Below are 21,968 nucleotides of genomic sequence, written 5' to 3' on the forward strand. Positions count from 1 at the left end.
TGACTATGTCTGATGCACAGTGTTGTGATTCTATGCATAGGTGGCACAGTATGAGTGTAGCTTTGCATGCATCAGTGACCCAAGTCATAAGTCAACTGTTCGCTGTTGGCAAGTGCCATGGCGTACTGCATCCACCTTCATCTAGCTTTGTCATGTTATGCTGTTTTGTCCCCCACTGACTCCTCATATACCTCTTTCATTTTCTTGTGTGGTGGGAGATGTTCCTTCTGCATGCACCCACCCTACTAGAAATGCTTCCTCAATATTACATTGTGCATGTTATTTTATGTTTATATTATATATATTTGGAGTTTTTCTCCCTAGACATCTGCTGAAAATGGGCTTCTACACATTTGCATTTTCCCAGTAAGCAAATGTTAATCACTCAAACAATAAATAAATAACCATGTTCCAGGGCCATACTGCAGGGCATTACCAGAGTTTGTGGTTGGACACAGTTATATCCATTGTCTGCCATGGTCAGGGATTCCTGATTGATGTTGTCAGCCTTGTCTCCATGGCTTATATGGCATCATTAATAAGATAACCATGGAGAAAGCTGACATTTTCAAATCATTGATTTAAGTCCACGTGTATCATATGTGAAAGCCACAGACACTGCCTGCATGGCCTGTTTACAGATCACCTACTATTTCATGGAGTCATAACCTTTACAGTTCATGTACCGTCTTCCCAGCTCACCAGGTTGCAGCTTTATTTCAATGTGAATGCAGTCTATGGCCCCAGGTACTTCAGGGAAATGGGCAATATTATAAAATTCCACATGGTGTTGGCTCTCTTCCATGTGGAAAGATAAAACCACATATGTTACCCCACATGTTGTAGCATGGATTTGAGAAACTGTTGGAGTATCACTGAGTCAGTTACCTGAGATACACCCATTGTGTTCCCTGCTGGTTGCTTAAATGCCCTTGTAGCTAGTATTCTGAAAGCCACATATACCTTAGAATCCACGGGAACAGGTAGTCAATGACTATCATGGGCCTGCGGATGAGAGTAATGCATATCAATCAGTTCCTGCATGGTGACGCTGTCCTCATGGTAGCAGCCTATAACATTAGTGTCATGAATGTCATGACATGTTAAGTACAGTTAGATGACACGGCATCTGCTAGGGTAGCAATCACACAACCCCATGACTACTGGCATTAAGTATAATCCATTGCATATACACATTTGCTAAAGCTACAGCTACCCCTAAAATTGTTCTTCTATTCCTCTTTTGTAAGACCGAGATTTTATGGTGATCAAATTTGCTGGCAGTGGTGCTTGCAGACACTAAATGAATACATTTCTGAATCACTCCACCATGCATCCATTGGCATACACGGGGTACCTCGTTTTAATACCGTTGCTTATTACCATCTTGTTATACCACAATTAGCCTGCACTTTTGTAAAACTGTTGCCTGATGGTACTCATTGTACCTATATACTCCCACACACTCTGTGTGCATCCACGTGTCACACATTATTGCTGAGTGCAATGTGGCAAACATTTCTGAATCCAAAGCAATGTATATTGCAAATGTTCAAGCTTCCTTGCACCCAGCTCCCCTTACTTATTATTACTAATTTCAAAAAACGATCTTGCTCAGAAAAAGAGCAAAATGCACTCTGAAGTGCAAATTGTCTTACCACTCTTTCTACATGGACCAAGTATCTCAGACACGGCATACCCAAAAGTGATAATCAGTCTAAATAAAACTAAAGCTGAAACATACTCGAGCAAACAATACCTGACAGAACATGCGGGAGAAGCACAAATGAGCTAGTTGGATTCATGCTATTGGAAGTAAGCCAGTATAAACTTCCTTTAACTTTACATAGTCCTTCTAAATAGTATCTGTTTCCTAATTATTTTTATTTACATATCTTTAATATCACTTTTCCAACCACTTCATCCTTTATCTTTCCCAGTCATTTTTCAAACTCAAAAGTCAAAGTAAACTTTCTTGACATTTAGAACTACAAGCGTGTATCCTAAATGAAATTTCATGCATCAGCTCAATTCTTGAGATTACAAAGGAAAGTGAATCAACACATATGAGTAGAGGAATAAACACAACTAACAAATATAGTACTACTCCCAATACACCCAATAAAGCAGAGACATTTATCAGCACTCGTATATGAAAAGAATACCGTGCCCTGAGATAAATTAACTACCCTATTTAAAGTAAAACAAAACACACTACAGACTGAAATGCCGAAGTTATTTGTCAAGTATTGCACTTGAGTGAGTTAAACAATACTGACTATGGATATAATAAAGAAATATTGCACTTATTTGGAATATATGTAAGTGTTTATTGCACAAATAAATAAAAATTGACTTATTATGTGTCCATACCCCTGGAACTAGTGCCCGAGTTCAGAAGTCTAATCACTGTAGGGTAGAAACTGTCACTGAATCCCGTAGCCCTGCAGCAAATGCTGCGATATCTCCTGCCCAATGCCAGATGCTTAAACAGTCCATGTGCAGGATGTGTGTCACCCTGTATTATTTTGGTGGCCTTTTGGATGGTTCTTGCAAAATAAAGATGTATCAATGGAAGACCGGAACCTGTTACCTTCTGTACAACCCTCAACACTCTTTGTAGCGTCTTCCTTTCTGTAACTGTGCAACTTCCAAACCACACTGTGAAGTTGCAGGTGAGGATGCTGTCTATTACACCTCTATAGAAGGTGGAGAGAATATGAGGAGGAAGCTTAGCTTCTTTCAGTCTTCTTAAAAAGTGGAGGCATTGGTGCACTTTCTTGACCAGTTGGCTGGTGTTTCCTCATCACAAGAGATCCTCTGATATGTGAACATTTAGGAATTTCATACTCAACCCTCTCCACATGCTCACCATTGCTCTTTTGTTGAATTACATAGATTTGTTAATCTGCATAAATCTGGCCAGTAAATTTCAGTGAAGGAATATGGACCATGAGCCATTTTCAAAGGACATCTATGTCCTACCCATCCATCTTATGGTTGTCCTTAGCAGTACAAAAACAGAGCAGATATGCTGCAAAAGATATATTTTGGCCTAGTCTTATGCAATGTAGAATATTAAAACAAAATTGAGATCGTAACCCAAACAAAACGTATTGGCATCCTAATTCATGGTGATCTCAAATCTGACCAATACATATTGCAAGCCATTAAAAAACACATCAGAAACTTGTCTCCTTCTATAGAACCAAACACTACCTGAAAGAAGATATTAATTAATTAATTTATTTATCTATTTGCAGTTTGTTAACGGGGGAAGTCCACTGGGCCATATAGAGCCCGTTTTCAGTGGAGGCCCAGGGAGAAAAAGCTTCACAGTGCAAGAAAAGCAAGGTCATACAGTGGCATTATACAATTAGAAGCTTAGATAGTTAAATTATAAACATAATTTGTAACTCAACAGACAATTGCAAAAATGGATTACTAAAATTTGTTAGTGATATGTGGTTATTAGAGAAATTAGATTACAATTGTGAAGAATTAGCTGCTATAAGACAAACAATAACATCTGCCTACCTTATTCCATCCTTACTATATGTCTTACCTGTTCTTACAACCCTAAACACTATACTTATAGCTAAATTCTCAGCCTGTTACAACAAAATTAGACAAATTTGCTGCCAACAGTATGTATACAACTCATCACTGCAGAGTCCTGAAACAACTAAACTGGCTTGAGCTAATGAACAATTTAACATACTCCCAGCTTATTACAACACACAATGTTACACATGAACCATACCGCTCAACCTCTTGCTGCACTAAATCTGGACTAAGCCAACAATAATGGGGGAACAAAGTCAGAAAAATAGGGACACTTTTTAAAAATTGCTCTTACAAACTTAAAAAATTGATAGAACGACAGGTTTTGTATTAGCATGAATTTTCTGAAGGGTATGAAGTCTGAAACTCAAATGGTTATCATTATTTTCAGACTTTAACCCTCAAAGATTGACGGTGATTTGCCAGAAAACCACAATTTTATAAGAAAAGGACCAAAAATATGAGGCAAAAATTTGGACATTCTGCGAAAATATTTACAGTTGAGAGGTATGACATGCATTGGAAAAATGTCAATCCCTAAAAGAAAACCTGAAGCACTACTCTTGACGTAGAGACCTTTTGTAGATCGGAGTGTATGTGCTGTACCTTTAAGAAGCATATCAAGGACTGAACGTGCACATATAAATACTGCAATTCCCAGTGCCATTTTGAGAGTGCAGCCAGAGAGTGAGCATGTATGATTGCAGTAGTTAGTCTGTATATAAGTTACTTAAGTTAAAGTCAGTAAACTTCTATTGTAATGTGTTTGTATATAATAAAGCTGCTTGAACAGAACCCACAAAGACTCTTCTACTGTATCCAACGTAGGAGAGACACACCTTTGCTCAACTAATAAACTCTTAGCAATCACAACAAAGTCTGATAACACAGAGATGTACCACTGATGAAAGCTTTATGCTGAAACAGGTCTGGTTCTAATAAATCTTTATGCTTCATGCTTCCAAGGTGCTGGCTTTTTTTGTTCATGTATGACTCGCTATACTCCCATAATGTATCTAAACTCTAGAACACCATCCCAACATATCTAAAACAGATTATAAAGCAACACCTATACAAACATGGTTATGAATATGTTCCTTACCTGGGTAACACAATTTTCCTTTGTCATCACATATCCCCTATGCTGTTATAACATCTATCCATGCTAAACAACAAACTTTTCTTCTATACTTCCACAATTACCTTCGTAAAGTACTCACTTTACATTTTCAATATCCCCGGATCTCACGCTTTATCCATCTCCATCAAATATTCTCTAGTACTCTTATAACCAAGTTCTATGCCAGTAAGTACCCTACTATTCCTGCACCTACTGCCCTTGACTCATCAGCTATACAATGCCTCTCTCCTTCTTCTAATGTTAACTATTATCTACCTATTGACTTATGTTTCACACTCATTACTTCAATTTTATTCATTATTAGTATCTCAATTGTAACCCACCTTACCCATGTCTTATAAATCATATCTAATATCTGCTTGTCACATATATTGTACATACATTATTTGTGTGCTAAATGTTTTATACTTGGAATTAATGCTATGTATAATGCATCAGAGAAGAAATACCCACTTTATCATTGTACAGTGTCACTTCAGACAAAATTACCTGTTTGTAGATCTAAATGTCTTTAAAACTATCTGTGTAATGTATTTTGCTTTTTACTTTCACTACATATAACAATGCTCTTTCACTATGTGCTGTTATCAAAGAATGATTGAGTGACGTATAATTGTCATTCATATTCCTTTTGCTTTCGATGTGCTGCAGATATGGCTTTATCAAGAATATCTGTCAGAGGAATTAATCACCTTGGTGGATGAAAATCTGATTTTTTGCTACAACTAATAGGCCTAGACCACATTATTCTATATAATTCTCTTCTCTCTTACAATGTTCTTGACAGTGACACTGTAAGGAATTCCATTGGAGGCCCAAAGAGGCCAACATTCTTGGTATTTGAGATGCACACCATCTACATGTATTTATTTTATTTTTACCTACATTTTCTTTGTCAGGGTAGAGTGGTGATCAAAGCATGACCATTTGCAGGCTCAGCCTGGATTACATTCAAGACACTTAACAAAATGTTCCAGGTCAATCATAAATAGTTAAACAAGGGCGGTGAAACAAGTGTGCGTTCAAATAGAGGCACTATGTACATGTTTACATGAATCATTATTTATTGGTTAACATAATCATAAATAAACAATAACAGCAAAAGAAGGAGCATATAAATAGACATGTACATATTTACACAAAGCAAAATTAAAATTAAGATATTTTATTTTGCAGCTTGATCATTTTGATTCTGAAACAACACTCCCACCCTTTTTCATTCCCGTTCTTTTCTATATAAGACCATGTGAGTTAATGACAGTCATTCATGCACTGTGTTTCTGAAATAGGAAGCTAGTGCCCTACAGGCATACCTTTTCTGCAGTGATCAGCTTTTGGTACAGTTCTAGAAGCTCACAATGTAGATTGGTTCTGCCTTCATTTGTAGGCCACTGCAAGGCACGGCAGTGTCCAGAAGTCTTTCTTGTTTATCTGGTTGGAAGTTTTCATAGTTCATGCTGTTTCTGCATCAGAATTCTTCACTCTGAAAGATTCTGATTACATTTTTGGGTCTTAAGCATATGCCTGTATCATCTGATCTCCTGCATATCCTGGTCCATCAAGGCACATTTAGAGATAACTTTACAAGGTTATAACAGTCCAGAAGTAAACTTAATAAATGGTATGTACAAATACACTTCCCCAAAAGGTAAGTATAATTCAGTATAACATTACAGATGATACTCTCCAGTTGTGTAGGGGTAATGGCAGTTTTGTAAATGACACTGTCCTGCTCATTTTAATCTGTTATTAAATACTGACTCAGAATGCCGGTGGTTTGCTTTTCACTTTCCTTGCTAGGACTATTTGCAGATGGGCAACAAAGGAACACAAAATTTATGCAGGATAGATTATAGGTTGGAAAATAAAAACTAATTGAAATTAGTATACATTGTGTCAGGAAATCAGTATATGTACTTGTTATATTCTAAGACCACACAGATGTATACAGAAATAAGGTTCAGAACCACTTCTGAGTTGATCTGTCAGTGGATGTTGGCTAGTTCTTCCCCACACACCTTTGTTTTATCTGATGACAGGATAATCAAATAACAGATCATGGGTATATGTGCAGTGGAACAGGCAAGTCACTGGGATATGGATGGCATGGGAGGGTGAAAACTTAACCTACTCCTGAAACTTTTGTGTGTACTTACCCTTCCTGTGCTCTGTAGAAAAGGATGGACCAGATATGCTGGTTGTATGACTGTAGAAGGTTTGGAATATTGTTTGCTTAGCTAACCTGTTGAAAAGAATAGCTATGTAATTATTTTGTGTTGTTTTTATGTATATCCAGAAATAACTTACATGCCTTGCTTATATGTAGCTTTACAACAGAGTTTGAGTTCTGGTAATAAATTGTCTTCCTCTAATGCCAAGGTTTGTTCAGTTGTAAGATCATAATTCAGAAACTGCATCTGACCAAAGTAAAGAGCATGAGAGGAAGGAAAATGGCCTATCACAGGTGATTATGCTGAGCGTTTCACATCCTTACTGATAATTTGGCTGTTTAAATGAAATATATTGCAGCATCCCTTAATGATTTCCAAGGAAGTCCTTAAAGGTATAGGACAAAAGCACTTAATGGGATGATTTTGTATGAAATTCTACATTAAAACACTGGTTTCTACATTATTTTAAGTTTGGATAGTTTATTTTCCAGTGTCCTTGGTTGTGGATGTGCACCACCTAATTGGTTACCAGTGAGTTTTGGTTCTACATTTGTAACATTTGAGTTTAGTTTATCTTTCTGATATTATATGACACAAACAAAACAGATAAGGCTGTATCCTTTTTTTAAATAAACCATCTTTAACTCGTTCACCCCAATGGAACTCAAGAAGTTTGCACTATAACTTCCAATGGGCAGAGCCTAAGCCTTTTCACAGAATCAAATTATGTCCTCACATTTCAAACAAATGTTCATATCTCTGGAACTATAAGGATTATGAAAGAAGTATTAATGGCAAACTCTTAAGCACAAACTGTTCTTTTTTAGTAGTAGTATTCTTTACGTTCTAAGTCTTAAACCAAATGTTTTAAGGGTACTTTTCCATTATTGGGGTAATGCTTGGAATGAGCGTTTGATAACGGAAAACTACCATAAATTCATTTTAAATGTGTGCCAGTATGATCTGCATACATTTTTGATTTACCGTATGAACTATATTTAAAAGAGGGATGAAATAGGTAATGCATTGAAGTGTTCTTTGGAGGGTCGACATAAAATGCTCAGTGATGTTTTTTTTAGAATTCTGTGGTTACAAAAGACAGACACAATATCATATAGTTCTAGTATAGGTGTGTTCAGCCCAGACAATCACATGTGTTTACTTCATCACATTTCCACCTTCTATTTGACATCATACACACACTCTAAAAAGAGTTTAAAAATTGCGGAGCCATCACTAACTGCGGAACTGACATTCCACAATGAAGTAGCAAGTACATGCAGAGTACAAAATGAATAGGGATTTAAGGAAGTCCTTTTTTAATGCAATTTGCAGCTCATAACTGCAGCATGTTAATGAGAACTTGCATTTTGTGATCACAGCACATATACTTACACATGTCAGTTTCACAAGTCTTTTTAGTTTTAGTTTTACTTCTCATGTATCTATGCACTGCCAATCCATACCTCTCAATCCCTTAGAGCAAGAAATCTGGACAAAGTCATAAATAAAGGTGGGAGCAAAGGCCCCAAGATAGGGACAATGTTTGGTACTCACAACAGCAATTGCGAGTGCGGGGTAAGATTCCAAGCACTCATTACAAGTTTTTCTCAGATAATGGAAAAGTACCATTTTAAGTCACAGTAAAACAGTGAATGTTACATTTGTAATATTTTGTAAACAAATTACAATATCTCAGCAACCACTCAAGTTACACAAATAATGTCAGCAGGATTTTATTCATCTAGCTGAGAGCTTTCATGTGGGGTTAAGGAGTTATGTGTGTGTTACTTGGTTGTTGAGATATTTAGAAAATGTGAACATTATATCTATATAAATTAATATAATAAAACAACAGGTCAAATATTAATGCAGTTGAGTTTGCTATTGTGTAAGCTTTAAGATGAAATATTTTTAAACCTTCTAGATGGCATGGTTTTGGAATTATTGGCACAAATATGAATGAGCAATATTTGACACCATTTGACACCTAGAGACATCAGTAGGAGTTAACTGCAGATGCACCTGGAGGCATCACTCGGATGTCATGAGTTAATAAATCATATTTTAGACAGTGACACAAATAAACATATGTTAATATTTTTAATATAAAAGAAAATAAACCATATAAAGATTTTCTTTTCTTGCAGTATACACATTTACGTTTTCATGCATCCCTAATTCAATTGTTTGAAATGAATAGGCAGTCCTATACATTACTTATTGGTATTTTTGCAGTGTGTACTGCGTGTGAAGTATGAGTGTATTCTGTGATGGGCTGGCATCACATCCAGGAATGATTCTATCCCTTGCACCTGTTATAAAGATGGGCTCTAGTTCTGCCTTAACCCGGAAAGGGATAGAGTATCAGAAATTGAATGTGGATAAATCATATGCCTGCAGAAGTGAAAGTGTCTGCAGTGAAAAGAGATTTGATCATTTATAACAGCTTTCAATTCCTATTGTCAATATAATACTTTAACATACATGGATTAAAATGCCTATTCTGGTCTCAGAAAGGCATATAGTTTAAAAGCTTTGATGGGTTTTAATTCAGAATGACTCAAGTTATGCATCAGGCAGGCACTGTTTGGACCTGAGTACAGCCCTTAGTAGGACAAGGTGATTTGTCATCTACACAAGTAGCAGTTATGAAGTTGTGTTTTTCTGTAAGAACAGTAACTGAAGAAAGAATCAGACTAATCAATAAACAAATTATTAAATAAAGCTTTAGCAGCTTATCTTCTTCCTTCTTCAGTCATACTCAGAAGATTTTTTGCTGTACAAAGCTTTAAAAGCCTGGCATACTTTGACTGATGACTGTGTAAACCATTGTTTAACTCCATATCCACCTGAGTCAATCTAGCCATCTCATTCTTACTAACCATGCACTCTAAGTCACTCTGCCAACAACTTCATACTGATATGATATCTATATCTATCTATATCTATATCTATATTTATATCTATATTTATTTCTCCCGCTCACTCTCTCTCTCTCTCTCTCTCTCTCTCTCTAGATATATATATAGATATATCTATATATATATCTATATATATATATATATATATATATATATATATATATATATATATATATAGGGTATATATATTAGATAATCAAAACTTTAGGTAATCGAATACCTAATGCTTGACACATAAACAGTGAAAGCTGTAAACCGCGAATGGTCACTTCTGCAAATTTTTTCAGAGGGAAAAAATTTGCTTGGCCGAAAAAAAAAACTTTCAAACCCTAATTGAGTGGGGGACTTTGCCTCCCACACCCCCATGTGTGGGGCTGTGCCCCCCAAACTAAATATACCAACTCTGAGATTGTTCTACAATGGAAAAAAGGGCAGATTTCCAATAACAGCCAAGTGAATTTTTTTCTCTATGAAAAAATTTGCAGAAGTGGTCGTTTGCGGTTTACAGCTTTTGCTGTTTAGGTGTCATGCTTTAGGTATTCGATTACCTAAAGCTTCAACAATATGATACAAACCATATATATATATATATATATATATATATATATATATATCTCTAATACTACATATATACCTACCTATATATTTATATACCAATATATATATATATATATATATATATATATATATATGCACACACACACACACACACACACACACACACACACACACACATATATGTGTATATATATATATATATATATAGATATATATATATATATATATATATATATAGTGATATTGATCTACCTAGCTAGCTATCTATGTGTTTGTGTGCGTGTGTGCGTGTGTGTGTGTGTGTGTGTGTGTGTGTGTGTGTGTGTGTGTGTGTGTGTGTGTGTGTGTGTGTGTGTGTGTGTGTGTGTGTGTGTACGTAGTTATACCATGGACTATTGAATGATTATTTTGTAGACTATTGTACAGATATATGCTAGTTATTTCATGCACAGCTGATGGATTACTGGTTTGGTCACTGACTGTATACTTATCAACTAAAGCATCATATACGTTTGACACCATCTTTGCCAATTGTGCTATCATGCAGTAGCATACATCAGTAAGGGGGGTGTTGTCAAAGCTCCCAGATGGGGGTGGGGGCAAAGCTACCCATATAAAGCTATTTGTTTTCTGTTGTGTGCTGTGAGTGATATATTTGCTTGGGTGTATGTGTACTGGGTTAGTGTTTTAGGTTTTGTTGATGTGTTTATTTGTGTGTTTTGTTCTTGTAGTATACATCTGTTGACAGCAGTTGGTTTTGTTTGTGGTTAAGTATGTGAGTCAGTTTCTAATTGCAAAACTAAAGCTATGTTTAGATTTTCAGTTAGTTGTTCTCGGTAATGTGTGTAGGCACATTTTCAAACTGGTGTGTTTTTTTGACTATATATGCACCCATGAATTGTGATGTTAATTTTTACTATTCATCTCTACCCCCCCCCAGAGATATCTATGAGTAGTGAATTATTGCTGATGAGATTGACTGACAGAAAATAAATCAAGCACCTCATTAGCGATAACTATTATCACAAGCAAAAAACATTTAAATAAAGTAATTGAAAATGTAAACCAATGTATTACATTTCCATCCACCAACTAGCATTAAGAAATTGCTTTTGTGTCAGGAGCTTTGTATCCCACAGCTCCAACATGGGGACTCTACCAACACCCCTCTCAGAACTTAAATATACTACCTCCAGAGTCACACAACTGTGGAGAAATGGAAAAAGTCCTCCTGAAGTTCAGTGCTAGCATAATTTGACTAACTTTGCCACTGAAAAATTTTCTTAAGATTTTGCTACACAATAAATACATTTGACGATCAAACCTATAACACCCATATATGGTTTACTATTGTAATGTGGAAAATGCATTGATCGACCAATGGTAAATGTTGACCCAAAATGTAGAAATACATAACGTCTAAAAGGCATAATAGCGAAACTGAATTACCAGTCCAGCATAATTTGATGCATTTGACATAGCATTAGGTGACATTAGTCACCCAAGATATGCAGCGTAACTTACCATTAGACTGTCAACAGCATATTTTATATATATATATATATATATATATATATATATATATATATATATATATATATATACTCTCACACACACGTGTAAGTGTATGTCTCTATAATATTTATTCTTTCTCAGCAAGAAAACCTAGCCAGAAATGTACACACACAACACACACATACACACGCAAACATATATGTACATACACTCTATTTCTCTTTCTCGCTTTCCATATATGTAAACATATATATATATATAAGTGTGTATGTGTGTCTGTGTATTATATAAATGTGTGCAAGTGTGTGTGTGTGTGGGGGGGGGGTTATTAGACTTAGCCTTAACCTTGTAGATGGGCTCATAGCTAAAAAGGATAAAAAAGTCTATGGTGACCAGTTCACTTACCTGTATTTTAAATAAAAATAATACCAATTTATTATTTTAGACCCAATTTGGCTTTGTCAAAGGCTGGTCTTGCCTGCTCAATCTGGTGGACTTCTTCAAGAAAATCACCAGGACCGTGGATGAGGGTAAAATGGTACAGACCACTTATCTAGACCTGGCCAAAGCTTTCAACACAATCCCCCATTCCTGGATCATAGATAAATTTACTGTGTTAGGCATAAATCCCTACATTATCAGATGGATAGCTAACTGACTCACTGATAGGACACGTTGTCTGGATAGGTGAATCCACTTCAAATACGAAATCTCTTACTAGCAGTGTCCTACATAGCTCAATTTTAGGACCACCTCCTGTTTGATATATTCTTCTCTGAATTAAAGGCTAGTGTGGGTGTCCTCTGGCTCAACAAATTCACTGATGACTGTAGGCTGGGAGCAATCATTGAATCCCCAAATGATATTGAGATCTTACAAACAGGCCGAATAATGACAAACAACTGGAGCCAAATCCATGGTCTGAGACTAAATGCTAAAAAATGCATAATTATACCTTTTGGCAAATCAAATCATCATCTTCTTTCGGCTGTTCCCGTTAGGGGTCACCACAGTGGATCACCTGTTTCCATTTCTTCCTGTCCTCTGCATCTTGCTCTGTCACATCAACCACCTGCATGTCTTCTCTCACCACATCCATAAACCTTATCTTAGTCCTTCCTCTTTTCCTGTTACCTGGTAGCTTCATCCTTAGCATCTTTTCCCAATATACTCAGCATCCCACCCCAGCACATGTCCAAATCAACGTAATCTTGCCTCTCTGGCTTTGTCTCCAAACCTTCCGACCTGGGCTGACCCTCTAATATACTTATTCCTAATCCTGTCCACCCTCGTCACACCCTGTGCAAATCTTAACATCTTTAACTCTGCCACATCCAGCTCAAACTCCTGCCTTTTTGTCAATGCCACTGTCTCCAACCCATATAACATAGCTGGTCTCACTACCCTCTTGTAGACCTTCCCTTTCACTCTTAAAGGTACTCGTCTGTCACAAATCACTCCTGACACTCTTCTCCACCCACTCCATCCTGCCTGTACTCTCTTCTTCACCTCTCTTCCACACTAACCGTTACTTTGAACTATTGACCCCAAGCATTTAAACTCATCCACCTTCACCACCTCTACTTCTTGCATCCTCACCATTCTTCTATCCTCCCTCTCATTCACACACATATATTCTGTCTTAGTCCTGCTGACCTTCATTCCTCTTCTCTCTAGAGCATATCTCCATGTCTCCAGGGTCTCCTCCACCTGTTCCCTACTCTCACTACAGATCACAATGTCATCTGCAAACATCATAGTCCATGGGGACTCCTGTCTGATCTCATCTGTCAACCTGTCCATCACCATTGCAAATAAGAAAGGGCTCAGAGCTGATCCTTGATGTAACCCCACCTCCACCTTAAACGCATCTGTCACTCCCACCGCAGACCTCACCGCTGTCACACTAGACTTGTACATATCCTGTACCACTCTTACATACTTCTCTGACACTCCTGACTTCTTCATACAATACCACAACTCCTCTCAAGGCACCCTGTCATATGCTTTTTCTAAGTCTACAAAAACACAATGCAACTCCTTCTGACATTCTCTGTACTTCTCCATCAACACTCTCAGAGCAAACATCGCATCTGTAGTGCTCTTTCCCAGCATAAAACCATACTGCTGTTCACTAATCATCACGTCCCTTCTTAACCTAGCTTCCACTACTCTTTCCCATAACTTCATGCTGTGACTGATCAATTTAATACCTCTGTAGTTACTACAGCTCTGCACATCACCCTTATTCTTAAAAATTGGTACCAAAACACTTTTTATCCATTCCTCAGGCATCCTCTCACTTTTTAAGATTTCATAAAACAATCTGGTTAAAAACTCCACTGCCATTTCACCTAAACACCTCCATGCTTCCACAGGTATGTCATCTGGGCCAACAGCCTTTCCATTCTTCATTCTCTTCATAGCTATCCTTACTTCCTCCTTGCTAATCCATTGTACTTCATGATTCACTATCCCCACATCATCCATCCTTCTCTCTGTCTCATTCTCTTCATTCATTAACCCCTCAAAGTACTCTTTCCATCTCCTCAACACACTCTCCTCACTTGTGAGTACATTTCCCTCACTGTCCTTAATCACCCTTACCTGCTGCACATCTTTCCCAGCTCTGTCCCTCTGTCTATCCATTCGGTACAGGTCCTTTTCCCTCCTTAGTGTCCAACCTTTCATACAACTCTCCATATGCCTTATCCTTAGCCTTTGCCACCTCTCTCTTTGCCATGCGCCTCATCTCCTTATACTCATGTCTACTTTCTTCATCTCTCTGACAATCCCACTTCTTCTTTGCCAACCTCTTTGCCTGTATACTCTCCTGTACTTCCTCATTCCACCACCATGTCTCCTTGTCCTCCTTCCTCTGTCCAGATGTCACACCAAGCACCTTCCTAGCAGTCTCTCTTACTAGCTCTGCTGTAGTTACCCAGCTATTCGGTAACTATTCCTTGCCTCCTAGTGCCTGTCTTAACTCTTCCCTGAACTCCACCACACAATCACCCTTTTTTAACTTCCACCATTTAATCCTTGGCACTGCTTTCACACTCCTCCTCCTCTTCTTGATCACCAACATCATCCTACAGACCACCATTCTATGCTGCTTAACTACACTTTCCCCAGTCACCACTTTACAGTCTCCAATCTCCTTCAGACTGGCCCTCCTACATAAGATATAATCCACCTGTGTGCATCTTCCTCCACTCTTGTACGTCACCCTATGCTCCTCCTGCTTAAAATATGTATTCACCACAGCCATGTCCATCCTTTTTGCAAAATCCACAATCATCTGTCCTTCTGCATTCCTCTCCTTCCCACCCATCACTTCCTCATCCCCTCTGTTCACTTCACAAATTCCTTACTGTACTCCCTGGATTACCCATAATGAAAAACTCCTTTTTAATGGATGAGTTGAATGACCTGTCAATTAACTGATGCTCTTGTAAGCTTCTGTATACTCAAAGATTCCCTGACCACATAAATAATAACTGTATTAGAGCAACTGGTAAATGAGCCCACTAAAGGGTGTAATATTCTAAACCTTGCCCTACCGACATAACCCCCCCCCCACATAGCTCTCTAGTAGTATATCCATCACTGGTTTAATAGGTTCATTGGTTCATAGTTACTTGGCATGTGGTCAATGAGACCACTGATGATTCTAGCTCAATATACCCAACTACCCCAGAGTGAGAACTGTCTGGTTAAAGCAATTTGCTCAAAGTCACACAATAGGTAAATGAGGGCTGAGAGAATCAAACCCTGAACTACAGCAGGCAGCTCATTAACAGCTCATAGACATTACCTCTGTGCTGCCAGACCAAATGCACTGACCAGTTCAAATGTAAAACACCATGGTAGCCCACCATCAATAAGTACGTCTCCATCCAATTTAAAGTCTCAATCAAAGGGGTTAGCAAAGAACTAAAACCTGCCATTAGTAGAACCAAAGCTGAACTTGAATTAAAACTGACAGCTGAGATCAAGAGCAGTAATAAATACTTATTTAACTACATTAGGAATCTAAGAAACAATAGCTAGCACTGCTCTGAATTAATCCAAAATATTATCATCTACTCTGGCCCAAAGGCCACTGCAAATAAACTAGCCGATAACTTTATTGCAAATTTTACCACCTGAGACAGCATTTGAAATACCACACATTCCTGATCCCTTAATACCGTCCAAAATTTTAAAGGAACATGTCCTAAATGTACTGTCAAAAGCCAAAAATACCATGTCACTGGGACCAGACATATTCAGCTTAAGTTTAACCACTGGTAAGGAAGGACCCCCACTTACCAGGGGAACTAAAGAGCAATTAGTCTGACTAGCTTAGTACCTGAGGCTATGGAGTGCAACATCAAAAATCTTTTACACCCTAACCCAAAACAGTTTGTTTTTTAAGGGAAGATCATGGCTGCTCAACCCAAAAGAAATATTTGAGAAAGTTATAGATGCTGTGGATGGAGGCCACGCTATCCCAACAGCCAATTTGCACCTAGCTGTCCTTGGACACCATCTCCTAATTTACTATTCAGGTATTGTTAATGAACTAAAATATCTAAATGTAGACCCATACATGGTAAGATGGAATGGGAATTAGCTAAAAGGTAGAACACATGCAGTTAAAGTAGCAGGCACCATCGCAGAAAGCAAAAAAAAAAGTAACTAGTGGTGTACCTTAGGTATCAGTGTTGGGACTACTTCTGTTTGAGATATGTATTTGACCTCCAAATAACTAACCCTGACCTATAGCAAATGAAATGTGCCTATGACTGCAGCTTGGGTGTGATTTTCAGATTGGCCATTGCTAAAGTGTCCCTGCAACAAGGATACCAATGTTCAACCGAAAAAGAGCAAAAACAGTGGCAAAATGTGTAGCATAACTGTTACTGGTTAAAGAAAAAAAAAATAAAAATCCTGTCCCTAACCTACATAGCCACCATCTCATTCCAAACTGAAAGAACAATCAGAGATCCTGCCACCCTAGCTGACAGCGCTTTCTCTTTTGACCACTGTGTATTATCAACTGTCAGGAAATCCTTCCTTTTAGCAGAACTGATAACTAAGTGCATTTTATCCAGGTCAAAAGATGTTATTATCTATATTCTGGTTTAATTAGACCAATTATTGAGTACAATGCTGTCTTTGATATGTACCCATTCAGATATATATTTCAACTAGAAATGCCCCAATGCTTCTTAACTTAAACACTTAGTGGTCTGAACTCCCTAGACTGCTTCCTATAGGCTCTCATGTAGTGACTTGCATTGTACAGTCTGCTTTCCTAAGCATCTTACCCTTCTGGTATTCTTCCATCTTCATTGGAGATAAAGACTTAAACTTACAGCAATGTATAAATGAAGCTCAGTAAAGGGCAGTTTCATTACCCAGTACTTACTGCTTCTGGAATAACCTCCTTTTACATGTTAAAGAGAGTGGCAATGTAGTATCTTTCAAAAAGAACCTTGATAATTGGATGGACACCCTCAAATTTATCCCAGGACTGAGTTGCTTTGCCCTATTGGAAGCAGAAGGTGCACCATGAAACTGGGTGTCAGAAAGGCATAAATGGTCTCATGACTTAATTACCTTGTAAATCCTATGATCCTATGTTTCTATAAGCTGCAGAAGGTGCAAAGTGATAAAGAAGAGTTTGGTAGTCGGGAGATGTTAAATGAAATAGAAGATGCAAATCAGAATGAAAAACAAGAGAATGTTGAAGGGATAAAAGGATTGAAGAACTGGATTTATACAATGACCCCTCCCCCATTAATATTCCAAAACGTGCACTCTGATTGGTCAGCATGCATGTTGTAAATCAGACTTATACTAATGGAAAAAGGTCCAGTCGCCCGGACTTTTTCCATTAGTATAAGTCTTTTTTTTTTTTTACAGCAATGGAGAACGCAAGATCTCCATTGCTTTTTAGAAACTGTCTTGCTATGTTAAAGGAGTTTAACATAGCGAGACACTTTGTAAAAAGCAACGAAGATCTTGCTTTCTCCGTTGCTTCCACCCACAGCTCTGATGTACTGCGTAAGCATATGCATGTGCAGTACATCAGAACTGACGCAGAATACGAGACAGCTGCGGAAGGGCAGCACGAGGCATTATACAATGCCATTGTTTAAGAAAAGTAAGTATTTTTTTCTTAAATAATGTCATAATGAAAAGATATGTCAGCAACAACAAGAACTGTCTGTGCTTTATGGGGAAGCAGCTACTGAAGTTTTCATGCATGAACTAATTGATAAGATACTCCGCTATGAAACCAGACTGCTTGAGCAAAAGAAAAAGAAACTGTGTAGGGATCTAACAGATTTCACCAACCAGCATGTCTTTACTTGGCCGAAACCTGCACAGTCTGCAGAGCAGTCTAATACCAACTGCAATCCGAGATCTATGAGAGAAATCAGTCGGCAGTCAGAGGTACCACCAACAGCCTACCAGCAGAGGAGAGGGCGAGTTCAATTGTTTGAGCGGCATGAGAGACCGAGGGCGGAGCATCGGGTACAGTCTGAAGAGACGACTAATGCACTCAGGGAGGAAAAGGAAACAATGAATCAACAACCAGGAGGAAGTGTCCTTTCACCAGTTGAGGCACACTCCGTCTATTCTACACCGATGGAAGTGATATCGTCTTCGGCAACCAACAATAAGGTAACAACTGCCTCCACAACTACAGCCGTGGTAAGAAGGAAGTTTAATATGGAAGGAGGACAACAACAGGTTTTTCCTGTTCTACCCCTACCATTCCGAGCAGGGAGAAGAAAATCTGTGGGACAGGACATCTACAGGGGCCAGAAACAGAAAGAAGCACCAGGTCAGTTACAAACTCACACTTAGAAGAAAATGTGGGGGTATGGCCAGAAGAGTTAATATGGAATATTTCCAAATATGAACTGTCTGCAGCTGAGACTTCTTTATTAAACAGAAGTTTAAATTTTATACCTTCGACTAAAATGGATATTAGTGAATTTCTGTTATGCCTACGTATGTTTACTAGAAATGTAACATTGAAACAACAATTTGGAAATGGCAATGAGGCAAGGGATGTTCAGTTTAAGAAAAACAGTCTGTATGTACCAATATTGCCGCATAATATAGAAACTTTCTTAAAAGCTTGTGAAAATGCCATTTATAACACAGGAAACAATAGTTTTTTAAAAGAAGGAAAGTATAATTTGACAAAAAGTGAGCACAAAGCATTGTGTGCCTTGCAGACTAATGATAGCATAGTTATAAGACCCGCTGACAAAGGGGAACCAGTGGTGATATTGAATGCTGATTTTTATAATACAGTGATGCAAGAAATGTTATTGGATCCAAATGTATATGTTGAAGTACCAACAACAATTGTGTTTGAAATGAGTGAACAGATTGCCAGTACCTTATATGAATGCATGTGTATGGAACTATTAAGTAAAGATCTTTTTAATTATTTTACTGTTGAAAATCCACTCATACCTCAAATCCATGGTCTTCCCAAAATACACAAAGACCCATATAACCCGAAATTTAGACCTACAGTAGCAGGGGCAGGATAGCTAACAGAACCCATCTCTATATACCTGGATAAGGAATTGAAGACAGCACTCAATGAATATGCATATGTCTTGAAAGACACAGAACAGTTTTTAGTGGACCTTTATGGGGCAGTGAAGCAAATGGAAACAGCAGATACGGGGTTGCTGGCCACACTAGATGTAGTGTCTTTATTTACAAGTATACCCAATGACCAGGAGATAAGCATGGTGAAATCAGTGTTGACAAGGCAGGGAAAGTACTCTAATACTAAGATAGACTTTCTCTGTATGTTACTAGAATTTGTACTAGAGCACAACATATTTATGTTCAATGGCATATGCTATAAGCAGTTGTCAGGGGTTGCCATGGGCACAAGTTCTGCCAACACATATGCAAACCTGGTTCATAGGTTAATAGGTAGGTACTAGGCTATCGGCCCTGGGGCCTATACAAGCCCAGCCAAAAAGGTACCCTGGCTTTTGCCACCCAAGAAAATTATTTTCCTGTGCCACTGTCGAGCAGAGCCACAGAGGTGATCCCTGGAGTGAATTTCCTATTTCCCATCCAATCATCAAGATTTTTCTTGAAGTGTGCTAATGAGGAGCTTTGTTTGATATGGATAGGTAGTTTATTCCAGAGTATGGGAAGTCTCTGTGACAGGAAACTATCCCTCCGGCATGTTCTGTTTATTGTGGTGACAAGGTTTAGGTCCCTAGAGCGTGTAGCTCAGAGGGATTGGGATTTCTTTAAGTGGAGCATGTCCAACAGCTCTGGGTTTGACATAGATTTGTATGTTAGGCAGAGATCACCTCTGAGTAGGCGATATGCGACGGAGTAAAGCTGGAGTTTTTTGAGATGGTCTGCGTAGGGCATCTGTTTGAGGCTGGTAATCCTCTTCGTGAGGTATTTCTGTGGGCTTTCCAGTTGTTGTAGATGTCTTGTGAGGTACATACAAAAAGGGGCGCTGTACTCTATAATGGGTCTAATGAGTGATGAGTAGAGGGGAACAATGACCTCTTTTTTTCTGGATGAGAAACCTTTTGTGATGAGGTGTGCCATGTAGAAGGATTTCTGTGGTGATGTGATTATCAAAGGAGAGACTACTGTCCACCTGTGTCCCAAGGTCTCTTATCACACTTTCATTGTTAGGTATACTACCGCATATGTTGTAGTTCATGGGAACAGAGTTTTTACCAAAGGGGATGACAATGCACTTTTTGGCATTGAGCTTGAGGCCATGGCTTTGGCACCAGGATTCTGTCTCAGTGAGGCCCTTTTATAGGATGTCCACATTGTTAGGAGTTTTGATTATGGCTCCTAGTTTTCAGTCATCTGCAAACTTCATTAGCCAAAGACATTCTGTGTTAGCCTGTACTTCAGAGAAGTAGATACCAAACAGGATAGGACCCAGGACTGAACCCTGTGGTACTCCACTTGTCACTGGTCTGAAGTCGGATTTGGAGTCTGCTACTTTCACAGTGTGGGTTTTGTCAGTGAGCCAGTTGGCAACCCATCTTGTGACATAGGGATTTATACCTAGTTTAGTGAGTTTATCTATAATTCCAGAGTGGGGGATGGTGTCAAAAGCCTTGGCAAGATCTATATAGGCTGTGTGAACCACCTTACCCTTGTTTATGGCTTTGGTGACTGCTTCAAAGAAGTCTATCAGGTTTAGGAGACATGATCTGCCTTTTACAAACCTGAACTGGGTGGGGTCCAGAGTTTGGAGATTACCAATGTCTTTGTTTATAAGTTCCATGATGATACGTTCCATGGCCTTGCAGACCAGGCTCGTCAGGCTAATAGGGCGGTAGTTCCCAGGGTCTATGGTGGCTCCCCCCTTGTCGAGTGGGATAACTGTTGCTGTGTGCCATTCAGCAGGCACAAAGCCTGAGGTGAGGCTATGATTGAACATGGTACTTAGGTGGGGTGCCAGTTCATTCTGTAGTTTGTGTAGAATGCAGCCTGGGATGTTGTCCGGTCCCATGGATGCTGTGTTCTTGGCTTTGGAGAGTGTGGTTTTAACCTGTGGAGCCATGATTACAGGAACTTTGCATTCTTCCAGTATAGAGATGGGCTCGTTAGGGGTGAGAGGGGGGTAAAGTTAGCACTGAACCTATCTGCCAGGATGTTGGCAATATCAGTTGGGTCTGTATATTTAGTGCCATTGTGCTATAACTCAGAGCAGATCTGAGTGTTGCCATTGAGATTCTTGACATAGCTATAGAATGCTTTGTGGTTGTCTTTAGAATCAGTGGCGATTTTGTTTTCATAACTAGCTTTGGAGGATTTTATCAGGGATCGCAGCTTCTTACTGAGGCTGACCAGGGAGCTCCTCCACTCGTGGGATTTTACTCTCTTTGCAACAGTTTCTTCCTTCTGTTGTACAGTTTGTTTATGGCAGGGGACCATCAGATTGGCTTCCTTTTTTGGAGGATAGTGTCTTGGTTCTGTTTGGGATAGCACGATCCATGCACTCATGTAAGTGCTTATAAAGTGCAATCGTGTAGGATTCAGTAGTCGTAACTGTATTGTCCATCTACATGGGTG

Source organism: Protopterus annectens, chromosome 14.part0 (genome assembly GCF_019279795.1).
Source record: "Protopterus annectens isolate FY-2018-M chromosome 14.part0, PAN1.0, whole genome shotgun sequence".
NCBI lineage: Eukaryota > Metazoa > Chordata > Ceratodontiformes > Protopteridae > Protopterus > Protopterus annectens.